Source organism: Silene latifolia, chromosome Y (assembly GCF_048544455.1).
Source record: "Silene latifolia isolate original U9 population chromosome Y, ASM4854445v1, whole genome shotgun sequence".
Lineage (NCBI taxonomy): Eukaryota > Viridiplantae > Streptophyta > Magnoliopsida > Caryophyllales > Caryophyllaceae > Silene > Silene latifolia.
In genome coordinates this window covers 361,398,600-361,415,220 of record NC_133538.1, presented here as the reverse complement: position 1 = coordinate 361,415,220, position 16,621 = coordinate 361,398,600, and the positions used below count along the sequence as shown (strand labels likewise).

Here is a 16,621-nt window from a genome sequence, read left to right as displayed (position 1 = left end):
GGCTCCAATATTTGTTTTTATTTGGGCCGTATATTTGTTAAAATGAGTTCACTCACTTAAATTTCCAACTATTTGCATTATTTGGGCCGTATATTTTTTTTATGTTCACAACAAAGTTTGAAATGTTATTTTGGTCTATTGTGTTTCTGATTCATTTGGCTCCGAACATGTAGCTAATAACAATCGGTCCGAACCTGTATCTAATTCAACAACGCAAGATTGAAGAGACAATAATCGTGTTCCATTGTCCAATATCACCAATGGTAATTTTCGTCTACCTAAATCCTATATTACTTTTGTCATTTACTGACACAATTTCAGATAATATGATTTAATTTTCATTTGTATTTTTTTATATTTTGATCAATATGATTTACTAATTTTCCAAAAAAAAATGGTAATTTGCACGGGTTTGTTGTTTAGATGGTAGAACATATAACCGGCCTACAGCTTCTGAGGTTGTCGTTCTTATTGAAGAAGACATTGGAAACGTCGTGAAAAAGAGGGATAATATTATTGAGAAGGAAAGTGGTGAACTACAGCGTATATTCGAGTTGCACCCTTTATATTTAGCGCTCCATTATCCTTTGTTGTTTCCGCATGGCGAAGACGGTTGGAGGCCGGGCATCCTACATAGCAAAGCTTCTCTCAACAGAAGTAAGAAAAAAAAAACCACGAAATCAAGTAACAATGAGAGAGTGGCTTGCATTTCATCTCCAGGACAGATCTTCGTTCCTTCAATCTCCAATTCTTTTGTTAGCTTCTAAATTACTTCAACAATTTATTGTTGATGGTTATATGATGTTTGAGTCGCAGATATTGTCATTTCTTCGTCAATAAGGTGAGGCCACTTGATGATGTTTTGCATCCTACATTCAGAGGTGCATGTTATGCGCGTGGGCTGCTTGGAGATGATAAGGATTACATTGACGTCATAGAAGAAGCATTCCGTTGGGGTTCCGGGTCTTATTTAAGAAACCTCTTTGTCACTTTATTGTTGTCTGCTACTATAGCGATGCCAAGTAAAGTGTGGGAGAAAACTTGGAAGCATCTTTCAGATGGCATCCTATATTAACAACGTAATGCGCTTCAAAACCAAGGTTAGTTGTTAAATGAGCATTTTGTAATTACTGTAAATTCATATAATATTATAGTAACTCCCATTTTATTTAAGCACTGCTGTGTGATAATTTCTTAATGTATTTTTAAAATGGTGTGCGCCTATTAAATTCACAACGTTGCGATTAACGGAGGATGAACTTAAGAATTATGCGTTGCTAGATATTGAAGCATGTCTTCAATGCAACGTCAGTAGCTTACGCAGTCCGTAATAATCGCGGAGGTGTTTTCTTTGTATATGGATATGGAGGGACGGGTAAAACTTTTATTTGGCAAACCTTATGTGCGGCATTGAGAAGTAGAGGGCAGATTGTGCTTCCTATAGCATCCAGTGGCATTGCAGCTACCTTACTTCCCGGTGGAATAACTGCTCATTCGAGACTTAGTATCCCACTCAATGTAGTTAGTATCCCACTCAATGTAGTTAAAAATTCTATGTGTTCAAGGATTAAACAAGGAAGTGATTTAGCCGAACTCTTAATCAAGACAAAGCTCATTATATGGGACGAAACACCAATGACGCACAGATATGCATTCGAGGCTGTTGACAAGAGTTTAAGAGATGTCATGCGTTTTTCGAACGACGGAGATATCAATCAACCATTTGGTGGTAAGGTTGTCGTATTTGGAGGTGGTTTTTGACAAATACTTCCCGTTATCCCTAAAGGCGGCAGATCGGAAATCGTGAATGCGTCACTATGTGCTTCAAATTTGTGGTCTATTTGCAAGGTACAAAAAAATGCACATTTTGAATTAACTATTTCATATGTAACGGTTAAAAATTTACTTTACTTTATATGTCCTCATAAATTCCATATTTGTTTATTCATACAAGGTGTTGAAATTGACAAAAAACATGCGCCTTCGAGGCGGAGATTCGTGTTCCTAACTTGCTCAAATAAAGGAGTTTTCAGAATGGATACTAAAAGTTGGAGACGGGGTAGCTAGAGATCCGAATGATTTGGAAGTTGAATTAGAGTTGCCGAATGACATTTTGATTCAGCACACTGGAGATCCTATCGCGTCGATTGTAGATGCCATTTACCCATCCCTCGAGAATCAACTATCGAATCCCGACTATCTTCAGGAGAGGGCATCCTTGCACCTACAAATGAGATCGTTGATTTGGTTAATGACTATATTATCTCGAATAGATGGACCAGAGAAAATTTACTTCAGCTCAGACGAGGTTAGTGGAGATGAGAGTAATATTGGGGTCCGTGATTTGTACTCCAGAGAATTTCTTAACTCTATTAAGTGCTCGGGGCTTCCAAATCACGAATTAAAGCTGAAGGTTGGTACTATAGTTATGCTTCTTCGAAACATCGACCAATCTCGCGGAGTGTGCAACGGCACTCGACTGATAGTGACAGATTTGGAATCACGTGTGATTAGAGCAACAGTTTTATCGGGTCCTCATAAGGGCGATAAAGTGCATATTGCCCGTATTACACTACTCCATTTGATTCCAGTAAGTTCCCGGTACAGTTTGACAAAAGACAATTCCCTGTTGCGGTGTGTTTTGCAATGACAATAAATAAAAGCCAAGGACAGTCACTAGCACATGTTGGGCTTTATCTTCCAAGGTCGGTGTTTACGCACGGTCAGCTCTATGTCGCTATTTCAAGAGTCACCAGCAAAAAGGGATTGAAGATTCTGATTTGCGATAATGATAAACGCGTGTCCAATAGAACAAATAACGTAGTGTATAAAGAAGTTTTTGAGAAGCTATAGTTCAATTAACTTGTGATTGTACCCCGTAACAGCTTTTTGTTGTACTTATTTCTTACCAATTTGTCTGCTTTTGTTAAGTCTTATAATTTTAAGACTATTTTTTTCTGTATTTCTAGAATTCCGAAATTAATACTACCATGAAAGAGCATCCCCCTATTAACAACCATACTTCTCAACCCTAAACAACAACCCCGTGCAATTTACACGGGCATAAAACTAGTTGGTAAAAAAAGAAAATCCGCCAATACCATTCCTGTGACGTTTAATGTACAAAGTTGTAACCATTTGGATGCCGAAATTGCTAGAAGTTTTACACGGGAGGGTTGCCTTTTAATCTAGCAAAGAATCCTTATTATGTGAGGTCTTACTCTTTTGTCGCTTCTAACCAAATTTCGGGCTATGTCCCCCGAGATATAATAAGTTGAGAACAACCTTGCTTCAACAAGAAAAAGAAAAGGAAAATGTTGAGAGGTTGCTAGAGCCTATTAAGAGTACTTGGAAAGAGAAAGGAGTTAGTGTAGTAAGTGATGGTTGGAGTAACTCACAAACAAGACCTTTGATCAATGTCATGGTTGCTTGTGAAAGTGGTCCTATGTTCATTAAAGCGGTTGATTGCTCGGGTGAGGTGAAGGACAAAGTGTATATAGCCGCTTTACTAAGTGAAAGTAATAGATGAGGTTGGTGATCAAAATGTTGTGCAAGTGTTAACGGATAATGCAAGTAATCGCAAAGGTGCAGGGGAGCTAATTGAGGGAAGATATTCACATATATATTGGACGCCTTGTGTTGTCCACACACTTAATCTTGCTTTGAAAAACATTTGTGCAGCTAAAAACACTTCTGATAATGAAGAAACTTATAATGAGTGTCATTGGATAACGGAGATTCATGTAGATGCTTTATTTATAAAGAACTACATAATGACACATTCGATGAGGCTAGCAATTTTCAATAAGTTTTCTCCTTGTAAATTGTTTTCCGTTGCCGACACAAGATTTGCTTCTATTGTTGTGATGCTTAAGAGAATGAAACTTCTCAAAACCTCCTTGCAATCAATGGTAGTTAGTGAGGCGTGGACTACCTATCGTGAAGATCATCGTGGGCAAGTTGTACTTGTGAGGGAAAAGATCTTAGATGGTGGTTGGTGGGAGAAAGTTGATTATATCCTTGAGTTCACACGTCCTATCTATAACATGATAAGAGATTGTGACACCGATAGGTCTTCACTTCATTTGGTATATGAGAGGTGGGAGGTTATGTCATTCAAGGCCAAAGAGACTATTTACAAGCATGAGCATAGGTGTGCAAGTAGGGATAGGAATGGAATCCAGATCCTGCCCAGATCCTGGGATCCAGATCCTACGGACTGGATATGGATCGCAATATCTTAGATCCAGTGGATAAGGATATGAATATGGATCGTTGGGTCGAGATCCATATCCTACCCTTAGATCCATTTTTATTTCATTTTCTTAAACAATAAGTTAAGTTAAACAAATAATAAAACTATATGCTTTGTTTTTCTAATATATTTTCATAAATCAAATCATGATTTTTTCTAATTAACATTTTTCGGTTAAAAGAAATATTTTTTTAGTGTTATTGTAATTTCATAAGACTTTATTTTTATGTTTTTAAAATTTTAGCTTCATTATTTGTATCTAATAGAGAAAAATATTAGATTACATCGCAATAAAATCCAAAATTTAATATTTTCATATTTTAAAAGGGAGTTTTTCTTTGACTATCAAAAGGATATGGATAGATCCTGATCCAGTCCAGATTCTGCGGATCGGATATGGATATGAGAATTTCAGATCCTGTAAATATGGACCGGATCTGGATCTTATAGGATCCTATCCAGATTCTATCCATTGCCATCCCTATGTGCAAGTGAAGAGTCCACTTTTTTCAAAATTGTGGAAAGCATTCTTACAAGTCGTTGGATTAGAACTAGCACTCCTCTACATAGTTTGGCACATTCTTTGATTCCAAGGTAACTATATTAACTTATTTTACCATTATTTTTTCAATATGAGACAAAGTAAATAGACCATACAAAACAATGAACCTCACTTCAAAAATTTGTTGTACTCCTGCCGAATGTTACTGAATATGTTGTTGAATGTGCTGAATGTCCCTTATCAGGCATTCTGGTCTGGTCTTCGCACCATAGCCTCCAATCTGCACCTATTTCTAATCCTCCATACATGATTCAAGTGCCACCAGGAAAATAGCTAGGAGTTTTTTTACCATTATTACCTTCTTGTTTTTTTAAATATATTTTTATAATCCATAATACTTGTTTTTTTCTCTAAGGTTCTACACTCAAAAGTGGCTTGATGAAATTCCCGGCCGAGTTGTGTAGATACCTCATTTCCGCATTTCCCGCAAACCACCCGGTGATGATTGAGCCGCATGTTTGGTATACGGAACGATTTATGACAGTTCGTAAGTTTATCGTCAAGTGATAGCTCAAATACTTGTGTCTACCCCTTGGTCGTCATCTACACGCCATTACGGTCGTTTTGACAGTAATTAAAGTTCATTTGGAGTCCGGGTCAAAAACCGCTTCATTTTCTAATAAACCGATTAAAAGGCCGAGTCTAAAATATTCCGGATATTTTTATTCCGGATATTTTTATTCCATAAATTAATTTTATATCTTTTGGCAAATATATCCCGAAAATCTTATTTTAAGGAATAAGGAAGGAGAGATCCACCGCAATTCCATAAAAGAAACACGGAATTCTTTCTTCCGCAGGAGGAAACCTCTGGGGAAAGGACGCAGCACCTGTTGCGCCTCTTCCAAAGGTCGCAGCAGCTCTGCGTGTTTTCAGATTTTTTCCGTGATTTGTTTCCAAAGTCTGAGTCATTCTATAACTCTCCATATTTTCACTACAAGAAAAATCATTTTGGGCGACAAAATGATTTGGTATGGGCAACAAATTATTTTCTCGTCGCACAATAATGTTAATATGGGCGACGAACCCATTTATGTCGCTCAATGATATACTTTGTGCAACAAACGAAAATTTTGTCGCCCAAATATTTTATTGGGCAACAAATAGCGTTTTTGTCGCCTATATCTTATAGTTTGGGCAACGAAATTAATTATTTTATCGCCTTTGCTCGAAAAAATAAAGGCGCAAAATTTCCCTCCTAAATTTTTCGCATAAAAGCTAAAACAATTAAAAAATCAAACTCAATCTCCACCGCTCAACCTAACCTTTTTGTCAACAAATTAAAGGTCCAACTCTTTATCTCCACCATTTCCCTCATATTGTTACTTCCGCCAACTAAAATCAAACCCTAATTTCTCTTTTCTGTCTAAGTTTCCGTCCAATTTTCGTTCATTTGTGGTGTACTTTATCAATAAGCATCAATTATCAGGTCAGTTCTTCATATTTACATTTTATTTCCAAATTTAATTTGATTGAAGTTGGAATATTAAGAGTAGTTGCTCCATTTCTGAAATTATAGTGTGTATGTTACTATTGGCTTATATTGACACAACAATTATTGTCCCTTCATTCTCGCAGTACAAATTTTTTCCCTTTTCCCATTAATTAGTTGATAGGATATATTGTACTCCTTTGTTTTGTGAAATTTTAAGGTGTTCGGAGGTGTCCTCAATTTTTATATGAAATGTGAGTTCGTTCTTTTGCATTAATTTGGGATATTTGGGCTATAATGTAGTGGGTCAAGTTCAAGTAAAAGAGTTTCAATTTATTGTTATACTTCAATTAATGTGATTGATTAATTGTGAAATTTGATATGAGAATCAACATTATTTTGAGACCTGTTTTGGATTTCCCTTTTCCAATTTTGATAATGGAAAGGGGAGAGCTATGAGAACTCTTGATTTAGTTGTCTAGTTGATTCCTTTGAATTTACTTATCAAACTTTATCGTCTTTCTATTAATAAGATCCTTACTCAAAGTAGATTTCTTGGTCAAGTTTATGACTTTCTGTTTTCCACAAGTTAAATTTTCTCGAGATCTTGATTCAATTCTTCCGAGAGTAGACTAAGTTTACTGGTTTTATAATTTGATTTTGTATAAGTTCTTATGGGTTAATATTCAATATTCTTGAATGTAATAATGACAAACCACAATATTTTGCTATAGCTTATGCTTTATTAATATGATAACTGAAAGAATAATTCTACTGTAACAATTAGAGGATTATATCAGGTTATTTAATTGTGAAGATGTTTCAGACTAATAATATGTCATTTATGTTAATAACAGCCTTTTTCTTAATTCAAGAATGAATAGAGATCGAAGTTTGATGAATTACGAAGTCGACCACCAATCACGCAACCAAAAAAGTAGACATAGTCTTCTCATTTACCGCAGGCCGCTTCTTGTTTTTTCTAATTATGTCCTCTAAATTTATTGATTTGAGTTGAATAGTTACTTCAATTATACATTTTCGATTGTACGTATTTCAATTGAGCATTCAATTTTATTATATGGTGGATACTCTTATATTTCAGTGGCAATTTCTAGCCAGTTGAATGTCACTGACATTTGCCCTTTTGATCTTGTTATGGTTGTTTGTGAAGTTTGTCACGCCGGCAATACATTCAATATCCTATCATTTTTCTGCAAATCAAGTTATTTTTTATACTGTTGTTTAGTAATAAAAGTGTCTTGACGGCGTGAAGTGTTTTTTGGTTCTACTTTCCTGGAGTCAATTCTAGTGTAGTCTTGGCCTGTTTTTTTCTCGCTTTTTAGAAATTTGAATCAATCAATCAATCAATGGAATGAATCAATCGAATCGAAATGAATCAATCGAATGGAGTCGAATCAATCAATCAATCAATCAATGGAGCCGAGTGATCGAATCAATCAATAGAGATGAAGAATGAATCAATCAATCGAAAATTCAATTCAAATTTGAATCAATTGAAATAATCATATTAATATTAATAGTAATAATATTTAATATTATTGTTATTATCAACTGTACTAATAATAATATTCATAGTATAATACTATTTATACTAAAATTAATATTTTTAAGAAAAAAATTATAATATTATACTCCCTCTGTCTCGGTAATTTGTTGTCCTATTTCATTTTGGAGTGTCTCATTCAATTATTGTCCTTTCTATTTTAAGAATGAACTTGATGAGCAATTTGATCATTCACACTCAATTTGGTCCGCTTGTCATTTATAATTGGCCCCTCCTCTTTCCTTGGTCTTTGTGCCAAAACCAAAGGACAACAATTGAATGAGGGATAGAGGGAGGAGTATATGAATAATCATAAATTATAATAATGAAAAAATAGTAATTTTTTACTAATAATATTCTTAATAACAATAATAAATAATAATGTCAATATTAATAATGATATTAGTAAAAATAATTGTTTCGAATAAAAACACTCAAGTAAGCGTTGCTCGAATCCGGGTCGGGTCAACGCGCACCTTTCAGACGATGGCACCTCGAACCTATGCTTGCTCTCTCCGGATGGATCTTTCACGCGTAACAAATAGGGCCTCGGAGGGTTCGCAATAGGTCCTTCTCTCGATGCCTTACAGATCTTGGTGGATAGTTGGGACCTTGCTTGAAGCTAAGGTTTCCGTGCCTTCTCATAGTAGCTCGAGTAGTCTTACTTCTAGAGAGAGGAAGTTGTTGGTGAGAAGTATTTTACCATTGATGGGTGAATAATGAGGTATTTATAGATTTCTATGTGTATCTCAAATGATGGCTGGCAAGCATGGTTACCATATTCGCTATGAATACGCCTTATCGATTCGCGATTCGCTTATAGAAAATGTGTTATATGTATTTTCAGTAATCAGTTGATAGAATTCGCTTTTAACAATTCGTGATTCGTAGAGTATCAAGGGAATCCGTAACCATGTTGGCAAGCGTGTTGACTTGTATGACCCCGTATTGGCTATTGGGTCAAGTCGGTTGGGCGTGCCTCATCAATAATATTAATAATAAATGTTATTAATTTTAATAATAATACCAATAATTATAACAACCACAACAACAACAATACTAATAATAATAATAACAACAATAATAATAATAAATAATATTATTATTAACATTAATAACATTATTATTCATTTTAACAACAACAACAACAACAACAACATTATTATTCATTTTAATAATAATATTCATAATAATAATAATAATAAATAAATTATTAATAACATTATTATTAAATATAATAATAATAATAATAATAATAATAATAATAATAATAATAATAATAAAGAATAATATTAAAAAATAGTATTATTGATAACAAAATTAATAATAACTATTAAATTTAAGATGAGTAAATTTGAAATGAATTTGAACTTAATGGAGCCGAATCGAATCGAATCGAATCGAATGGAGTGAGATGGTGAAAGTGAATCGAATCGAATGGAGGAATCAATCAATCAATCGAATCGAATGAATCGAATCGAATCGAATGAATCAATCGAATCGAAAAATAATCGAATCAAGTAGGTGAAAATAAGCGAAAAAAAATGGCCTTAGTGAGCATTATCATGTTTTTAGTGATTCTATTTTTGTGTTTACCATAACTAGAACCCTATATTGCAAATTTATGTATTGTTCTTGTTTTTAATAGTTTTTACGGATGAAGGCTCATATATTTTTCTACGTTATGCTGTGTGATTGTAGGGAACTTTACATGGTCTTTGTGAGGATGTGGGTATTCCCTTCGAGCCTCCTATACTCAAGTAAGGAATTTACACGATGGAATGGAAGATCTATTTTGGTGACATAAATCCTCTTTTGCTGAAGTTTCTAGTTCATTCATGTAAAAGCTGTGTACTTATAACCTTAAGGCTTCATTTATGGTACATTATAGTATCTTTTTTTCGTCCATTGGAAATGGATAAGAATTATGTATGGGCACTAATGATATAATGATCTATTTTACCGAAATGAATGACTAGAGTTTGAAGAGCTATTTTTAATTTGTCATAGCCTCCTCCAATTTCATATTAGATTTCAAATTTTGTGAATTTCTCAATTTGTCAGAGCAACGAACATATATATTGACGTCTTAAATTGTATTTTGGACGACGAGATGGCTGCTGTTGCACAAAAAGTTCAATAAGGGCGACGAAATAACTTGACGCCCAAAAATCAACTTAGGGCTAGAGTAGGCAATGGGCTGTGTTGGGCCGGCCCGTCGTGTCTTCCTCCAAAATTGGTCCGACCCAGGCACGGATATTGGGCTACTCGGGCCATGCCGTGCCAGGCCCACTGATCTAAACCTATGCCGCGGCCCGGTCAAGGCACGATCATTTTCGTGCTCGGGCCGTGCTTGGCCCATGGGCTTTTCGTGCCTTGTCTGTGGGCCGGCCCATGTGTTTAATATTTTTTTTCTTTTAAAAAAATGTTATATAATTGATAGTATATTTTTAGTACTTTTTGTTTAATAAATGATGATTAATGGTTTAAATATATATTTTATTAAATATTAATATAATTTTTGTTTAATAAAGGGTAATTTGATAACTACTACCTACTATAATCCAACTTTTAAGAACTACTATTAAATAAATTTGACTTAAAAACTACTACCACTTTATTTGGTTCGGATTAATTACACTGCCAAATCTTAAAAAAACCCATTAAAACTGAATTTCTAAGTTAAGTTCCAACTTGTTTTCCTATTTTACCCCTTCTTATCCTTATAAACACATACACTCCCAATGTTCTTCTTATTCTTCTTCTTCTTCTCTCTTTCTTATAACCAGTTAACATACTAATTTATCTCTCCTCACCAATCATGTAACACTTTTTTATTTTTTTGAATCTAATGTCCATTGTTCCAACATATTGAAGAAATATCTCTCCCTTCCAAATTTCTGTGTTTATTGTTTCAATTAAAAGTTTGTTGTTTATGTTTTTGTCCTTTCTTAATTCAAATTAGGGTTTTATTTTGTTCTTGTTTGATTTCAGAAATGGCCAGCAACATTGTTATTGGTAAATGTAAGTGTGGTGTTCCATTGGTATTATTGAAATCTTGGACTGTTGATAACCCAGGGAGAAGATTTCTCACCTGCAAGTTTTCAAGCCCAGCTACAAAAGATCGAGGTTGTGGATTTTTTAGGTGGTATGATGAAGAGCAAGTTCAATGGCAGAAGGATGTAATCAATAGACTGATATTAGAAAAGAAGGTTATTGAGTGCGATTTGAAGATGCTTAAGTGTGAAAATTCACATTTGCCGGTTCATTGTCAAAAGCTTAAAGAAGCTAATGAATTACTTAGGAATTTCGAGTCAAGTGGTGAAAAAGAAGAGGGGATTGTTAAGGTTAATTCTTGTTTGTCATTTAGATGGTTTATGTTTGTTTGTGTTGTAATAGTATTTGCAACTATTGTGACAAAGCTTTGATTGTGTAAAGCTTTGAGGAGGGATTGTAATGCTCTTTAGTAATAGCTAAGCTAAGCTCAAGACATGAAAATGTAATGTGAGCAATATTCAAATGTAACACTATGAAGTATCAATAAAGTGGCAGATTAACACCAAATTCTTGCATCAAATTAACACAACTTAGCTAATGTCATACAAAAGTTTCCATTTTGGTACAAACTAACACATTGACTTACCAAAATAAAAGATACATTGTCTTAGCAAAATGATACCCCAAAATGAAAGAAACATTATCTTTATAATTGCAGCAAATTAACACATCCTTGTTACAAATGTGAAGCTACAATTACTGCTGAAATTTAATTGTCTTACACAACTTTAATCTTCAAATTCCAGCTTTCTCCTCGAAGTTTGAGTTTGTAGAGCATTGCTTGCACTTGCTTGGCTTTCTTGATGTTGCATGTGTTGGCCACCACTGGGTCCAGAAATCTCTTGTACCATTGCTGCATTATGCTGTCTTTTTGCCGCCCTTTTTGCCACTGCATCTCTCACCTTGTTGCTCCATGCTGAGGTGCTAGTTGATCTGGTGGTTTTCACCTTTTGTTTCTCTTTAGTCATTTGAGGGTTTTTGCAAGTTTTGATATTATGCCCTATCCCTCCACATTTACCACAAACTCTTATTTGCCTCGTTTTTTTGTTTCCCCACTACTTTCTTCACCTGCCTCGCTTCTTCTTTTCTTGAGCTTTGGCCTACCATGTAACCTTTTAAATGGAGGTGGAAGAGGAGCTACCTGTCCAACCTTCTCCCAATCCTGGTAGCCAGGCATGGCTGCTATAGCATGTTCAAAGCACTTAGTATACATGGCCTTTGAATAAGCCTCATCAACATAGTCAAGCACTTCCTCTCTTTGATCCATTATGCAGACTATGACATGTGGACAAGGCATACCAGTTAGCTCCCAATTTTTGCAAGAGCATTTCCTCCTTTCCAAATGCACAGCTCTTTGAGTCCCCCCTGTGAGTTACTTCATACTCACCACTTATAGAATGGACAAAGCTACACAATCTACATTCATCATCAGCCCATTGTAAGTACTTGGTTACCAATGGCATTACTCTTCCCTCATAGACTACAACCCCAACTCTTTTATCATAATGTCTCTTCATAACATACCTTCTTATCCACTCCATTAGGATTATTATTGGCTTATCCCTTGCTTTTTTCAGGACAGCATCAAATGACTCACACATATTATTCATTAAAAAATTGGTCTTACTTGTGATGGAGAAGGCATGTCTTGACCAATGTTTGGCAGGAATTGATGTCAGATAAGCATGAGCCTTAGTGCTCAAAAACTTGATTCCCTCCAATTCCCTATTGAACTCTGCAATGGAAGTGGCTCTACAGGCTTTCCAGAAAGCCTCTTTATAAACTGGGCCACTAAATTGTTGCTTGAAATTCGCCTAAATATGCCTTACACAAAATCTGATCCCAGCCTTAGGAGTGACAATGTTGAAAGCCTCCAGTAGTCCCTGATGTTAACAAAAATAACAGAAATACAATTTACAATAACAAAACAGCTTAAATAAATGTTGCAAGAGAGTAGAACAAATAAAAAGATAAGAGTTGATTACTAACCTTCTGTCTATCAGACATTATTGTTAACCCAACACCATCCTCCTTCTCTAAATCTTCCATAAGAAGGCTCAAAAACCAAGTCCAACTTTCTCTATTTTCAACCTCTACAACAGCCCATGCAACTGGGTATATGTTGTTGTTGGGATCCATATCAACTTCTACCAAACACATCCCAGGATATGCCCCTTTTAAATGGCATCCATCAACACCAATGAAGGGTCTACAACCAGCCAAAAACCCAACCTTACAAGCCTTTAAACAAACATACATTCTTTGGAAAAGTGGGGCTGGATTCTCAACATTGTCAACAACCACAATAGCTGTTGACCCTGGATTATACTTTTTCAAAGTAGCTGCATATTCCCATACTCTACCATATTCATCATCTCCATCACCATAAATCATTAATTTAGCTCTTGCCCTAGCTAACCAGGCCTGGGAATAGCTAATATTTACTCCTAGGTCCCTATAAACACGCTTCACAAACACACTTAACAACCAAGTTGGATTCTCCCTCCACTTTTCTAGATATTTTTCAGCTAAATATTGAGAAGACAGTTTCTTGGTATATCCTTTGAAAGAGCAAGAATGCTTCAAATTCAATGTTCTAATAACTATGTAATCCTCATTTGGCTTTTTAGTAGCATACATCCTAAATGGACAGAGAAATTGTTTACAAACACACCTGATCTTAGCTCTAACTTTGTCCCACTCACACTTACATTTGTATCTGCAGTGACATGTTACTCTTGTACTACCATTATGTAAAAAGTAGTAGTCATACCCGTTCTCTATAACATGTACCCTTAAGGCTTGTCTTAGTACTTCAACTGTAGAGAACTTTAACCCAGCATCCAACTTAACATTTCTTTTCAAATCAATATCAGGGTTGAAAATATTATACCCATCTCCCTCATTATCTGAACCATATAAGCTTCTCAAATCATCAGACTGACCTTCTTCCTCCTCTAATGCCCCAACAAAGTCAACCGGTATTTTACCCTTTCCCTTACCCTCATACTCTGGGCTTTCAAACAACCCTTCAGCTATCAAATCTTCCCCATCTGCCTCAAAATCTGAACCATCAACCTCAAATTCCTCTTCACTTACCTGAAAATATTCCTCCAACTCTTCTTCATCTACCACCTTCTTTTTCCCCTTCCCTTTCACTGTTTTTTTTTGTTATACTTCTTCACTTTTTTTTTTACCCTTCTTATTCACTGATGTCTTCCCTTTGTCTAGTACCACATTCTTACCATGTACCACAATCTTTCCCTTGCCCCCTAAATCCTCTACCACAGACCTACCCTCAACAGATCCAACTGCCACAGAACCACCCTTAGCAGATCCACTTGCCACAAATCCACTCTCAGCTCATCTAATTGGCAATTTTGAAGGAATTGGTTTCTCTGAAGGTGGCAAAATAGTCTGCAATGGTTCTATGACCAGGGGCTCAATCACCAAAGGCTCCTCATAAGGAATGGGTTTTTTTAGTCTTGGGCTTTTTCTTAAGGGTGTTGTATGAATAAATTTCAATTTAGGGCTTGACTTTTTAGTTTCCCCAACTGTTGTCCTACAATTGAAGTTAAGACTCCTACTGTTATGACTTGGTACATTTGCAAAGGGTATAGGTCTTGTAGTCACAAACAAGTCTACCTTATCATCTTTATCCCTTGACTTTAACACATCACCCATATCCTTATCACCAAGTATAATTGTCCTACCAAAATCATCACTGTATCCATGCTTTCTGAACCATATAAACACACTCACATTCTGCCCCACTACCTTTTTTGCTTCAGTTATTATCATGTAGTAACTCAATTTACTACTCAAAATATCAGTCATAAGTATAAGTACTCCACCAGTATACTGACTTTCCCCATTAATAATTTCAAATTTACCACCACAATGAAGTCTGACATCAATTTTATAAGGAATCTCCATCCTATATAAATAACACCCACTATAATCAGCCAAACTTACAATTTGAAGCATAAATAATTAATAAAGGTTGTAACTTTCAAAATCAATTTAAAATTCGCAAATTAGGGTTAAACTGATAGTGCTTCAATAAATAATTAAGCACAACAATCAAAATCATTTTTTAATAGGGTTTAATTACACCAATAAATTATTAAGCACAACAATCAAAATAACTAAAGAAGAAGGGTAAGAATAACACACCTGTAAACGGAATCTGGAAGGATGAAGGTGAAAAGGATCTTAATCTGGGTAAAATAGGTTAATAAGTAGATGTGATTTACATGTAGTAATTGCTGAAGTTTGATTAGGTAAAATAGGTTAATAATATTTGATGGAATGTGAGATTGATTTTTCCCCAAATTTCTACCCAATAAATTGTGTTTGTAATGTAAGATGAAGATAATGAGGTAAGTAAGAGAGCCTTAGGTTAAATGGGGGGCATAAAAGTCTGTTCAAGTCAAATTTTGTGTTTTTTTAAGATTTGGCAGTGTAATTAATCCGAACCAAATAAAGTGGTAGTAGTTTTTAAGTCAGACTTATTTTTGTAGTAGTTCTTAAAAGTTGGATTATAGTAGGTAGTAGTTATCAAATTACCCTTTAATAAATGATGATTAATGGTTTAAATATATATTTTATTAAATATTAGTGTACTTTTTGTTTAATATATGATGATCAACGGGCTATTCTTCGGGCCGGGCCGTGCCAGGCCCGCCGTGCCTGGTGCGTGCCGGGCTCCACCGTGCTTGGGCCGTGCCGTGCCTGGGCACGGATTTCTGAAGAACATCGCGTCGGAGCTCGTTTCAAGCCCAGTCGTGCCGTGTCCGTGCTTCCTCTATTTTCTCACCGGTAGGGGCCGTGCCGTGCCGTGGGCCGTTCCTGGCCGTGCCGCCCACCAGCCCGCGGCCCTTTATGCCAACTCTACTTAGGGCAACTAAATAGAGTTTGTTGCACAAGAAGGAACAAAAGCGACGAACTAACTTCTCGCCCAAAACTCAACTTAGGGCAACTAAATATAGTTTGTTGCACATGCAGAACAAAGGCAACGAAAATTCATTTTGTTGCACAAAATAGTTTGGGCGTCGAGGAAATTTATCTTATTCATCAACCCAACCTTCAATACAATATCCGTGTCACTGTACTCGTGAGCTTCATCTTGAAGAAATTTATCATTTTTTACAATATTAATTTGTTATCAAATGCATGTGCGACGAAACTGGCACTTTGTGCAACGAAATCGGTTGTCGCCCAAAGCATTTTTTCTTGTAGTGTTTCTAGTATAAATAGGGACCTTCGTTCCACATATTTAATATTGTAAAAATCGGTTGTCGCCCAAACGCAACAACTGCTGCGCCTCTTCAAAGAGTCGCAGCATCTGCGCGCCTCTTCTAGAGGCTGCCGCAGTTCCTGCTTTTCTTCTTCTTCCTCGGTTCTCTAATGATTTCGTTGTTTTTGTTTTGTTCTTTGTTTTCTTTCTTTCATTCACATATAATAAATCTTTTAATACATATTCTTAATAATTATGTTTTGCTTTACGGTTCAAATCCCAAATAATCGATATTTGCGGGTTTTCGCCATTAAATCAAACCCGGATTTTTAGAGACTCGATTTGTTCATATCAAGTTTATGAGATTCGTCTTTGTATATGTTTTCAGTTTATTTCCAGTTTGTCACGCCTTTCAACTCGTTTTCGTCTTCATAAATTTAACCTAGTTTGACATAACTCGCTTTAATTAGCCTTTAATTCGCTCTAATTAGTTTTAATTCATTCTTATC

The 16,621-nt window shown here is 35.5% G+C and overlaps 1 long non-coding RNA gene across 1 annotated transcript; it reads left to right on the top strand.

Annotated features, from left to right (window-relative positions):
* The first annotated feature begins 5,994 nt into the window (after positions 1 to 5,994).
* Positions 5,995 to 9,816, top strand: LOC141633845 (uncharacterized). Its single transcript, XR_012538597.1, has 2 exons — positions 5,995 to 6,246; positions 9,518 to 9,816. It is a non-coding gene; the product is annotated as an uncharacterized LOC141633845 (long non-coding RNA).
* The last annotated feature ends 6,805 nt before the right edge of the window (positions 9,817 to 16,621 follow it).